This window comes from Octopus bimaculoides, chromosome 26 (assembly GCF_001194135.2).
Source record: "Octopus bimaculoides isolate UCB-OBI-ISO-001 chromosome 26, ASM119413v2, whole genome shotgun sequence".
Taxonomy (NCBI): Eukaryota; Metazoa; Mollusca; class Cephalopoda; order Octopoda; family Octopodidae; genus Octopus; species Octopus bimaculoides.
In genome coordinates, this window is record NC_069006.1 from 4,364,577 (window position 1) to 4,373,551 (window position 8,975).

The 8,975-nt window shown below is 36.3% G+C and overlaps 1 protein-coding gene and 1 long non-coding RNA gene across 3 annotated transcripts in view; one reads left to right on the top strand and one right to left on the bottom strand.

The window, feature by feature from the left end:
* Positions 1 to 224: 224 nt before the first annotated feature.
* Positions 225 to 8,975, bottom strand: part of LOC128250930 (uncharacterized) — a 19,889-nt gene continuing 11,138 nt past the window's right edge. For both annotated transcript variants that reach the window (XR_008266870.1, XR_008266869.1), the window contains 2 exons: positions 7,217 to 7,284; positions 225 to 393 (listed from right to left, as the gene is read on the bottom strand). This is a non-coding gene — a long non-coding RNA (uncharacterized LOC128250930). The remainder of the gene's footprint in view (positions 394 to 7,216; positions 7,285 to 8,975) is intronic.
* Positions 2,263 to 8,975, top strand: part of LOC106883967 (uncharacterized) — a 90,827-nt gene continuing 84,114 nt past the window's right edge. The window contains exon 1 of the mRNA XM_052977057.1: positions 2,263 to 2,798. The gene's annotated coding sequence lies outside the window, so the exon portion shown is untranslated. The remainder of the gene's footprint in view (positions 2,799 to 8,975) is intronic.

The following is an 8,975-nucleotide window of genomic DNA, read 5'->3' on the forward strand; positions in this document are numbered from 1 at the left end:
TATATAATAGTATATAATAATATACACACGTCTTCCTACCGCATTTCTTTCATTAAATCCATTTATTAATGTTCCATCCCAGAACCAAGAAAAAACAGTTGCCTACAACAAAGATTTAGTTTCCTCTTGTTAATTTTTTTATCTCCTCGCCCATTCATAAACGAAAGCTTTCTTGTATATCGTTTTTAATTTAAAAAAAAAAGTATTTCACAAATTGACAACAATTCTCTTCTCTATTTTCCTTTTATTTCTTAACAATAATTTTGAAAAATATGTAAAATGGTGGAGTTGGAACGTCTTGTAATTTTAGAGATAATTATTTGTATTATTTTTTTTTTACCCCCCCCCCCCCGGAAATAATTTTTGAAGCCAATTTCATTATTTACGGTAAATCTGAAAATAAAAAAAGGGGAACATATTTAACATGAAATAATTGGAGGTGGGTGTCGAAAACAATAAAATAGGCGATATTAATTCTAGATCAAATTTTGTTACATTTATTAATATACATCCACGTACAATGTACTCTTCACCAATCTATATAAATTTATTAATTAGATACTAAGTACGTGAGTGCATACATACAATATATACTTACAGAGATACATACATACATAATACATATATATATACATATATATAGGCATTCATATCTATCTATCTCTAAGTAGATAGATAGATAGATAGATAGATAGATAGATAGATAGATAGATGGACATACACGTACATAAATTTCTGTTGATTCACCAAGAATCGATAAATTACATAATACGTAAAATGTAGACAATTCTTTTAATAAACTGAAAACCTCTAAAAAAATTGCCTCAACTTCGACTCACGTTTCCTCTCTTTCAACTGGTAACCTAAACCTGTTAGCTCTTGAATCATACATTTATAATATAATTTAATATAATACAATATAATATAATATAATACAGATATAGATGTAATATAGGGATTTAATTAAATGCTATATAATATATACTATATAATGTGATAATATAAATACTGTATATGATATATATTTATTGTTTCTGTATAGATTTAATATTTAAGAAAAAGTCACTGTTTTCACCAATTCCTAGATAGATACAGTTACAATTAAAATTGACCTCGTATAGAAACCTTTTCAGACTTCTGTGGTCTCTTTGAATCGTTGATTCAGGAATTTTCAAATAAATATAATGTTATATTTGGGAATGGGCATGCCTTTACCAATTAACCAAAGGCACTATATACTTGGTCTTCAGTTTTTATTATTATTATTATTATTATTATTATTATTATTATTATTATTATTATTTGTGTGTGTGCATGTATAAATATATATTTGTATGTATGTATGTATGTATGTATCTATCTATCTATCTATATAGATATTTATGTAGAACAACGATATATATATTTAATTTGCTCCAAGTTCAAATTCTACCAACTTTCGCCTAAGCGCTCCATGCTGTTATAAAAGATGTCTCCTAGATTTTTCTACACCCTTAAAAGAAATTACATTTGCCTTCTTTCAATATATATATATATATATACACACGCATACATTAACTGTATGCGTATATATAAATATACATATATTTATGCAGAGATATGATTAGAGATTTCTAAACAAGTTTATGTGTGTGTGTGTGTGTGTGTGTGTGTATATATATATATATATATATATATATATATATATATATATATATATATATATATATATATATATACACTCAAAGAGAGAGAGAGAGAGAGGGGGGGAGTTGTGAGTGTATATTGACGTTATGTCGCATTTAATCTTGAAACAAAATTTCTTGAACGTTTTCTGTAAAGCAATTTTTTAAAAAAATAAGAAAATGGAAAACGACCGATAGAAGCGGTTTTAATAAACATTTCAAAGATTATTTTACGTCCTTCATCATTATTCAAATTTCTAATACCAATACTTGAAAAGGAATCAAACCCATCAAATTACACATACACCGCACACACACATTTACACACATATCTATATGAACACTCACACGCACATATACATACATGTATATACATACATATATATATATATACATATATGCTCATAAAAAGATATATAAAATGATAAATGTAATTGGTTATGTAGAGATACGCAAATATATTTATTACATTTTTTTTAGCTAGAATGTATATAAGAATATATACGGGTGTATGAAAGATAGAATAAAGGATATATATGTATATATATATAAAATGATATACACACATTATATAGTGGGGAAAAATATACGTATGCATAATAGAAAGAATAAGTTTTATGTCTCTATCTATATTTATATCTATCTATCTGTATATATATATGTATATACACGTGTGTACATGTGGATATTATATACATGTGTACATGCATGTACATTTCATTCTGTAGAGTTTTAATTAGTGTTAATTTAAATGCCCATGATAGACAACTTGCTTCTCCCCCTTTGGTCAGCGGGCACCTAGCAAAAAATTAAAAAAATTAAAAACAACAAAAACTCTTATTCACTCTTAATAGATTGAATACAAGGAGAGAGAAGAAGAAAAAAAGCAAAAACATAAAAGAAAGAAAGAGAGCTAAAAGACTGTATGTAGACAGTTATTGGTGATCCAAAGGTGGAAGAGTGATATTTTAAAATATTATTAACTAACAACAATAAGACGTCTACATCTATGTAACAACATTCATATATTTATATCTTCTCTTCTCCTTTCTAACTGTCGGCACAGTTGAAAATTCCCTACAACTTTTTATTTTTATCCATTGCCTAAAAAAAACTCGACTCCGTTGAAACCAGGTAAAAAAAAAACTACCCGTAACATTTGTTAGTTGTTTAAAGAGTTTATTCTCTGATTTTGTTTGTATCTTCGCGTATTCTTGTGTTTATTGTTTTTCTAGATGTATTGTCATGTTTTTATATTTCTCTATTAATATTCTACTAAGGCTTCATAGAAGTTTTATGAAAATTTCCATGAAAGCTAAATATAATGTTTCGTTTAACAGTTTTATTCTCTCTTTCTCCAATTTAGCATGTCTGGAGCCTTCATCTTCAGAAAGGAAGATTATGGCATTTATATGCATTTTACATACATATATATGTAATTTTCCTATTATATTTCAGTTTATATTAATTATCTCACATGTTTTCTTCAGCTTTTCTTCAAATTTATAAGCACACGCATTTGTGTAGATGTATGTTTCTACATATAATATACATGTATAAATGCATATATATATATATATATATATATATTAAAAATGCATGTCTGGTTGTATGAATGTGTGTATGCATTCATAGGTTTCGTTTTACAAACAGCAGGTATAGAACTCAATGCTTAAGATAAGGTGTATATATTATCAATTAGCGGTGAAAGCGCATTAGTGACTCACAGACCTAGAGTTTCGTTTCAAAGCAAAACATTTGTCAAATTCATCATATATGTGTCCATGTGCATGTATGTAATTATATATATGTGTATGTGGTGTATATATGTGTTTCTGTGTTTGCATATGTATATATATATGTATAAACAAATATACAGAAATATATATGCGTATGATTATATATATATATATATATATATATATATATATATATATTGGAAAGCATATAAAGTATAGGGTTGTAAGGTCCCTTCTGTCCTTCAATCTTTCTTTGGGGCTGCTGCCATGAGTGGATGCACGCACCCAGTACACACTGTAAACTGGTTGGCCATAACAATGCCATCCAGCCATATAAACCAGACCAAACGACATGCCACAGACCAGATCTGTGGCTGGAGCAGGGCACCAGCTGAATGAAAATTAACATGGTCGGGGAAGAACAGCATGGATAGAACCATAAATGACAGGCCTAGAAAAAATGGAAGAAAGCAAGGAGGCAGCAACAAGGAATACCATGTTGCTCGAAGAGAAGCTGGATGACAAGTGTACATGATGGGGAGAGAAGCTGAAAGGAGAAGGCTTGCAGTGGGTTTGAGCTGGGATGATCAGAGGTGTGAAGTGATTGGAATTGCAATGCAGTGTGTTAAGGTGAACCAAGATGTTGTTGGGGTAAGGTGTGTTGAGAATGACAGTGATGCACTTTCCCTAATGGACGATGAGAAGAAAGCGTCTTGGAGATATCACTATGAGGGGTTGAAGGGAGGTCCCATATGCTGATGACCAAGTTCAAATAACAGAGACTGTGGAAAGTTAAGAAAGAAATTCCAGACATGGAAATGAAATCTAGAATGAAGAGGCCTTGGAGTAAAGTTTGTGAAGACTAAGGTTTTAATAAGTAGAAAAGAATACAGGACACTGATACCAACAAGGAAGTGGTCATGCTCAGTATGCATACAAGGAGTTGGTAGGAATTCCATTCCCTGTGTAATCTACAGGTGTGCAAGAGGTGCAGTGAAATCAAAGGAGGCTGACAGGTTGTTGAATGTGGAAAACATGTTGAAGGAAGAGAAACTTCCAAGAAGTTTGTCTAACTGAAGGATCAGCTGTTGTGGTAGATTGTTCATCAACATCATCATTTAGCGTCCGTTGTCCATGCTGGCATGGGTTGGACGGTTTGATCAGGGCTGGCAAGCAGGAAGCCTGCACCAGACTCCAATCTGATTTGGCATGGATTCTACAGCTGGATGCCCTTCCTAATGCCAACCACTCCGAGAGTGTAATGAGTGCTTTTACATGCCACTGGCATGACACTAATATCTGCCATGACTACAATTTTACTTGGCGTGATGGGTCTTCTTCTCAAGTAAGAGATAATGCCAAAGATCTTGGTCATTGCCTCCGTGAGGCCCAACGCTCAAAAGGTGCTTTTTACGTGCCACTGGCATGGCTGTCAGTTACGTGACACCAGCATCAGCCACGACTACTCAGGTACAGCATATCACCAAAGGTCTCAGTCGCTAATCATTGCCTCTGCGAGGCCTAAAATTCAAAGATCATGCTTCACCACCTCATCCCATGTCTTCCTGGGTCTACCTCTACCACAGGTTCCCTCTACAGTTAGAGATTGGCACTTCATTGCAGAGCTGTCGATGTCCATATGCATCACATGACCATACCAGTGCAGTCGCCTCTCTTGCACATCACATCTGATGCCTCTTATGCCCAACAATTCTCTCAAGATGCTTACATTCTGTCAATTATGCACATCCAGCGAAGCATACTGGCTTCATTTCTTTCAAGCTTACAAATGTCCTTGACTGTCACAGCCCATGTTTCACTGCCATGTTGCATAGTTGTTTGTACACAGGCATCATACAATCTGCCTTTCACTGTGAGGGACAGGCCCTTTGTTGCCAGCAGAGATAGGAGCTCTCTGACCTTTGCCCAGCCTAATCTTATTCTCACAGCTACATTCTTGGAGTATCCATCTCCGCCACTGACTTGGTCACTTAGATAATGGAACCTATCTACTACCTCTAGCTTACCCCCTTGATGGCAGTTGATGGAGTCTATTTTCTGCATATTTTTGGTGTTTATTGTATTTGTGCATCGTTTCTACCTACCCCTTTTCTGCAGATTGAGTAGGGCCATCTACCTGAATGGATTTATGATTTGTCTGCCTTCCTATTTACTAAGACTTTGGTTTTTGCTCGGTTAACTCTAAAGCCCTTTGATTCTAGACCTTGGTTCCATACCTGGAACTTCTTCTCTAGTTCTGTTAGTGATTCAGCTATAAGAACAAGGTCATCAGTATAGAGGAGCTCTCAGGAGCAGCCTGTCTTAAATTCCCCTGTGGATTATGAAAACAATTAGGGGCTGAGGACTGATCCTTGGTGAACCCCAACTTGTACCCTGAATTCTTTGCTGTACTCATTACCACCTCTCACCTTACTGCACGTGGCTTGTACAGCTCTCACCAACCGCTCATCTATCCCTAGTTTCCACATTGACCACCAGACAAGGGATCAAGGGACCCTGTCAAAGGCTTTCTCCAAGTAAACAAAAGCCAAGTACAAAGGTTTATGTTTGGCTATTTCTTCTGTAGCTGCCATAACAGAAATATAGCATCAGTGGTGCTTCTCCCAGGAACAAAACATATGGTGAAAATGGCCAATAAGGATACTCCTTCAGTGTCTATCTCCTGACCAACAAATGCAAGTTCTTTTCAACACCTATACCAGATGGACCCAACTGGTTTCCTCATATCTTATGCTGAATCGCTAAGTTACAGAGATGTAAACACCAACATCAGTTGTCAAGCGATGGTGGTGGGGACAAACAGACAGAAATGCAAATACATACATACGCACACACATATATATATATATATACACACGCACATACAACAGGCTTCTTTCAGTTTCCTTATTTCTTTATTGCCCACAAGGGGGCTAAACATAAAAGGGACAAACAAGGACAGACAAATGGATTAAGTCGATTACATCGACCCCAGTGTGTAACTGGTACTTAGTTTATCGACCCCGAAAGGATGAATGGCAAAGTCGACCTTAGCAGAATTTGAACTCAGAACGTGCTAACGCTTCTGCCAGCTCACCGCCTTTTCAGTTTCTATCTACCAAATCCACTCACAAGGCTCTGGTCGGCCCAAGGCTATAGTAGAATACACTTACTCAAGTGAACCCAGAACCATGTGGTTGGGAAGCAAGCTTCTTGCCGCACAGCCACGCATATGTATATATTTGTTACATATATAACACATATAATCAATGCAAAAAGATACTATAATGATTTATTAATATATTAATATATATTAAACACACTATGATATAAGTGGCTCACTAGCAATTAAAAACCAAAAAAGAATTAATAAATAAAGGGTGCAAAATAGCGCCACCAATTTTAATTAATTCTAAAAGCCACAAAAAACACGTAAATATAATGAGGTTAGTGTATTTTGTGATTTTTTAGAGTTAACTTTGACTCTTATTTTTAGCAATTTTGTACCCTTTATTTATATATATAGGTGTAGGAGTAGCTGTGTGGTATGTAGCTTGCTTATCAATCACATGGTTCCGGGTTCAGTCCCACTGCATGGCACCTTGGGCAAGTGTCTTCTACTATAGCCTCGGGCCGACCAAACCCTTGTGAGTGGATTTGGTAGACGGAAACTGAAAGAAGCTCGTTGTATATGTATATATATGTGTATGTTTGTGTGTGTTTGTGTACCTGTGTTTGTCCCTCCACCATCGCTTGACACCCGATGCTGGTGTGTTCAGCAAAGGAGACCAATAGAATAAATACTAGGCTTACAAAGAATAAGTCCTGGGGTCGATTTGTTCAATTAAAGGTGGTGCTCCAGCATGGCCTCAGTGAAATGACTGAAACAAGTAAAAGAATAAAAGAATATATATTAGGGATACCAAAAAGTGAAGTCAAATATTTTAAGTAGTTTGATGTTATACCACAAATAGTTTAAAGCCAATAAAATATGTCCTTGCAATCAACCAATCAGCATAGAGTTAATGTGAGCACATGATGTGTGTGCTGAAAAGTTTGTGGTTTTGAGATAAAGAAATCAGTTAATTATAATTTTATCCAATATAATTCCCCTCTCACATTCACAAACTTATTGCAGCAGTCCTTCAGTTTTTCTGAGGCTCTTTAGAAGCAAAAAGCCCACCTTCTGGTTGTTTTTCCATTGGTAAAGTGTTCAAATGACCTGAATAAGTGCTACGTTTGGTGAATAGTGGGTTGTAAGGTAAAAGCTTCCCAACCAAATGAATTTATCTTCTCTTGGATTATCTTCACTGAATGTGGCCTCGCATTCATTATAATCTTCATCATCTTCATCGTTATTTAATATCTGTTTTCCATGCTGGCATGGGTTGGACACTTTGACAGGATCCACCTAGTCACAGGGCTGCTCCAAGCTCTAGCGTCAACTTTGGCATGCTTTCCACAGTTTGGTTGCTCTTCCTAACCTCAATCGACTTACAGTATATACTGGATGCTTTTGTTTTTCATACTACCCACACCAGTGGGATTGCTGAGTTTGAGAACAAATGAACAGGTAAGAGACAACTCCCCCCACCATGGCTAAGAAGATGGGGTATTAGGGAGGGGAGGTGGTTTTATGCCAGGTACTGAGAGGTTGAACCAATGGCTCTCAGCCAATTTTTACCTGCTGCCTGATTGGCTCCTGTGCCAGTGGCACGTAAAAAGTACCATTCGAGCATGGGTTGTTGCCAGTGGCACGTAAAAAGCACCATTCAAGCGTGGGTCATTGCCAGTGCTACCTGATTGGCTCCCGTGCTAGTGGTACATAAAGAGCACCATTCAAGCATGGTCGATGCCGTTACTGCCTGACTGGCTTTCGAACCAATGGAACGTAAAAAGCACCCACTACACTCTCGGAGTGGTTGGCGTTAGGAAGGGCATCCAGCTGTAGAAACCTTGCCAAATCAGATTGCAGCCTGGTGCAGCCCCTCAGCTTACCATCCCTGGTCAAACCATCCAACCCATACCAGCATGGAAAGCAGACGTTAAATGACAATGATGATGATGGACCCCTTTGATTACTAATCTTCTCAGGAGGGTGGGGCTTCTCATGGTCATTCAGGGTCTAAAAACTCCCTTTTACTTTTATGATTAAATATTATTAGGAATTGCACAAAAGATGCTGAAATATTTTGTGTATTGTACTCTTTTACTTGTTTCAGTCATTTGACTGCGGCCATGCTGGAGCATCGCCTTAAGTCGAGCAAATCGACCCCAGGACTTATTCTTTGGAAGCCTAGTACTTATTCTATCGGCCTCATTTGCCAAACCGCTAAGTTACGGGGACGTAAACATACCAGCATCGGTTGTCAAACGATGTTGGAGAGGACAAACACAGACACACAAACATATACACACACATACATATCATCATCATCATTATCATCGTTTAACGTCCGCTTTCCATGCTAGCATGGGTTGGACGACTTGACTGAGGACTGGTGAAACCGGATGGCAAAACCAGGCTCCAGTCTAAATTTGGCAGAGTTTCTACAGCTGGATGCCCTTCCTA